General features: G+C 47.5%; 1 long non-coding RNA gene across 1 annotated transcript in view; it reads left to right on the forward strand.

Annotated features, from left to right (window-relative positions):
- Window positions 1-3,717, forward strand: part of LOC118010684 — a 9,294-nt gene extending 5,577 nt beyond the window's left edge. The window contains exon 3 of the long non-coding RNA XR_004679290.1: window positions 512-3,717. This is a non-coding gene — a long non-coding RNA (uncharacterized LOC118010684). The remainder of the gene's footprint in view (window positions 1-511) is intronic.
- The last annotated feature ends 586 nt before the right edge of the window (window positions 3,718-4,303 follow it).

Here is a 4,303-nt window from a genome sequence, read left to right on the forward strand (position 1 = left end):
GCAGGCGCTTAATGGACTGAGCCACCCAGGCGTCCCAAGAGAGTCTCAACTTTAGGAAACAAACTGAGGGTGTTGGAGGGGAGATGGGTGTTAAGGAGACAGGTGATGTAATGAGCGCTGGTGTTATATGCAACTGATGAATCAGTAAATTCTACCTCTAACTGAAGAAAAGGGGGATAGTGAACAGGGTTAGAGTATAATACCCACAAACCCTGTTGTGAAACATAACTTTCTCTCTAAATTTATCACCTGGAAATACAGTTTAAAGGTCTCCAACGTCACTCCATAGCACAGTTCCAAGCTCTGTTGTATCCAGACTGCATGTCAGGCCTGAGGACCCCTGGGCTCTATCCAGTTCTGCTCTGCCAGTCCCTGTCAATTGAGCATTTTCTTTTCTAGAAATGTGGAAAGCTTTGTGCAGATAAAAGACCCTTTCCAACTATTTGTTTGATTATATCTGCTGAAATGAGAAATGCTAAAACCTCAGTTAATCACCTCTCTTTTTCTCCAGAGACAAAGAAAACGGCAGTGTCGAGAAACCCAGCTAATTCTGTCTCAGCTGCAGTCCACCTGCACCCTCTGCCTGCTGCCCACTGCACGATAACCCCAGGTACGGTGTTTGCTTTTCCAGATGTGGAGAGAAAGGGACTAGAGTTTTCATTCAGGAGTTGACTCTCCTCCTACTGATGCTGCTGGTGCTGGATCTCCCGTGGGGTCCTGGCTGGCTCTGTTAGGGGACGTGTAGGTGAGGAATGAGGAGAGCCGGGGGGCCACCCTGGCTCTGGGAATGTGAACTTCTGTCTTTGGGTCTCAGGGCTATGAGATCCCTTCCCTCCAGAAGCAGGGCTCAGCAGGGGTCAGGTTTGGCAGTGGATCCCGCAGGATGTGAGCTGGCTGCCCTGCCCAACAAGCTCTTCACCCCCACAGCTGCTAACAGCCACTTGACCTTAGGCCTGCTGAAGCCTGAAAGGTCACAGAGTGTCCAAGAACTTTCCCACATGATCATGCAGTTGAAGAAACCTGGGATCCAAGATGGTGACAAGCAGGGAACGTTTAGCTTATGTAAAACAGGCAGTAGAGTAGATAAAATAGCTGCCTGTTCATATTGCATACCACTAGATTGAGTTGGATTGTTTCTTCCCATGTGACTTCCCTCGAGAGCAGAGCATTCACTAGTGCCTAAGGCCTACTGGACACTAAACAGATGGAGGGGATCCGTCCCTGGGCTCATGGAGGTAGCATTCTGAGAGAAAGAACGCAGTGCAGTGAAGCAATGTCGGTGACTCCTGGGACCAGTGTGTGAGCGCAGGGGATGGACAGAGGGGACTGGGCGATGGACTAGTTTGTAGAGGGAGGTGTTCTCTGAGGAGTTCCTGCGGCAACCCTAAGTGGCAAGGAGCATAGCGTATGGGAGCAGCACTCCAGCGGACATAGGTAGTGAAAGGTGGTGACGTGCAGACATGGGGGGCTAGAGGGTGCAGTCGACCGAGGAACATGTGTCCTGGAATCCACAGGAGGTCTGATCAGGACCAGTGTGGGATACAGGGGATTGCGGAGTTTTCACTCAGTCCTCCACAGGGACATCAGCTAAATGGGCAGAGAAGAGCAACCCGTGCAGATGGGTGTTTACCGGAAGGGAGTCCAGGAGGGCCTTTTGGTTTGGGGCATGAGCGAGTAGGAGAGTGGGGCCATTTATGAAGCTGAACTGGGGAGACCATTCCTGGATTTGTGTAGCATTGTCCCACAGGGTTTTCTTCCTTTTCACTGTGGGAAACAGAGGTCTACCGAGGTTTCTACAAGTTGCAGCACAACCATAGTCCCTTGAGACTCACTGTGTGTTGTGACACCCTGAGAACCCTGTTTCAGGCGAGTCTACTTAGGGCATGGCTGCAGCTGCACCTGGAACAGCCCCTCCAGCTCACCACCCTGCAGTCAGGTCCTCCCACTGCTGCCAAACTGAGGAGTGCAGTATGAGCAAGTTTAAACCGTCTTCAGTTTTCCCCTGTGGAATTAAAATGCTGAATTTGAGAGTGTGGTTTAAGGAGCTCACTTCCATTTCAGCAAACCCACACTTTGAAGGAAATGTTCAGGGTTAATTTTGGCAACAGAGTTTCCCAAAGAGATGTCTTAATTTGCCCTGAATGAATGGACTCCCCCATCTGTGGGGTCAGTCATGATGGACTGTAGAGAGAGCTGTTCTGGAAGAAACGGAGATGGTTTGACATGCCTCATCCATACTTTGGGGGGTTCAAGGATATTCTCTTCATCCTGTCTTATTGCGATGATCTGAAAAGTCACCCTACTCCAGCAGTTCTGTGTGATGTGGGTTCCCCAGTGCAAGAGGAGAGGCTCGCTTTGGCTAAACAGAGCAAGAGGTTGCCAGTCAGGAAGCAAGCACCTGGGGCTTGCAGCCCAGAGGAGGCCGGACCAGGGCTGGGAATGGTCCTGGGGGTAGGCCTAAAAGGAGACTGCTTCATGAGACCTCTGGTCCTGTGTTCAGTGGTGAGTGGTCTGCTTCCCCTAGAGAGTGCCAGAGTGGATGTGAGAGGACCCCACAGCTGCCCCAGGCTGATGAAGAGAGAAGGAGAGACTAGCCTTTGGGCCTTCCAGGTGAGCTGACTACCAGGCTATGCTCCCTTTGTGACTCCACTGTGATGGCTTGGATGAGGGTAAAGGTCATTCCCAAGCTGGCATTTGCAAAAGTGAGAAGGGAGGGGAACTTGTGTCTCATTTCACACCAGTCTGCCCACCAGCTCGGGCTCACCTTTTCGATGGGGCCTGAGCTCCCTCAGCAGGTCCTCGGAGGACGATATCTAAGATGAGGACACTAGTAAGAGGGGCCACCTTGACTTGAGTTTTGAACAAGCCCAACAGCAATGCCAGCCATCTCAGTAAGCCCATCCTTCTTCCACCAACATAAACAAAATTTCTCAAATGACGTCCATACACGGAACACACTTTTCCTAAAATCTTCCCCTCCCAACTAGACTTTGGGTCCTTACAAAGGCCTCATCCATGCACAGAAATTAATTCAGCAAACAACATGTTTTTAGCTGTCATGTGCCCTCATCTCTGGCTTCTGGTAAGAATGACAGGAAGATGTGACATTCCCCACAGGTACACTGCAACTTCCGACTATGTTTGGTCAGCCTTCAGTTTGCTTCTTCTGGTTTGAGCACATAACTGGGGCTTCCCATACTAGCCACACTCTTGTAGACCCACCACCTGCTCACACACCAGAATGAAGAAGATCCAGAGTCACATGACATAACACCCCAAATATGCAAGATGGATAATTAAGAACATTCACCATGCCAATGTCCAGAAAAATGTCAACTTGAATATGCCACACAATCCAAAGATCGCCAAGATCAATGATGACCTAGATGTTGGGATTTCCAATGGGTTTGGAAGGAACCATTATAAAAATGCTTCAATAATCTATTGCAGTTGGGATTGAATCAAATGAAAGTAAGTCTCAGGACAGAAAGATATAAAAAAGGACATAATTAACAGAACTGAAAAAAATATAACTAAAATTTTTGCAAGGCAGTAAATTGGCTCAGTAGGACAATGTAGATGACAGAGGGTAGAGTCAGTACCTTGAAGGTAGAACAACAGAAAGTATCTCATATGAACAATGGAGAGAAAAAAAATCTACAAAAACAAAAATCTATTCATGTCACAAGAATCCCAGAATGAGAAAAAAAGAAAAGGAGGGATTAAAAAGTATTTCAAGGAAATGTAAAGGAAAAAAAAAAAAGGAATATTTCAAGAACACATGGCTGATCATCTCCCAAATTTGACATAAAACATGAGCCTAAAATTGAAGAAAATGATCAAAACCCAGAGGGAACCCCAAGACATCTGTCAAGACACATGATATAGACTAAATTTGATCCCCCACCCCACTCCCATGTTTCAGTTCTAACCCCTATGAAACTGGACCTGGCACCTTGGGAGGAACATAGGTTGAGTTAGGTCACAAGGTTAGGGCTCTCATGATGGGGTTAGCATGCTTATGAGAAGAGACACAGAGAACTTTCACTCTCCATGCACACCAGCAAAGAAAGGTTATGTGAGCACAAAGCCAGAAGGTGGCTATCGACAAAACTCCAGGAGGATAGGCTTCCTCAGAACCTGATCAAATTGGTGCCTTATGTTGGACTTCTACGCAGCAGAACTGTGAGAAAATGCATTACGGATGTTTAACCATTTTCTAAACCCAGCACTTGGTGCATTTTTATACAAGACAAGAAAGGAGGACTCATAGGGTATAACACTGGACTTTATCAAGATTAAA

The sequence above is a fragment of the Mirounga leonina genome, unplaced genomic scaffold (genome assembly GCF_011800145.1).
Source record: "Mirounga leonina isolate KUSES-001 unplaced genomic scaffold, KU_Mleo_1.0 Mir_101650, whole genome shotgun sequence".
Classification (NCBI taxonomy): Eukaryota; Metazoa; Chordata; class Mammalia; order Carnivora; family Phocidae; genus Mirounga; species Mirounga leonina.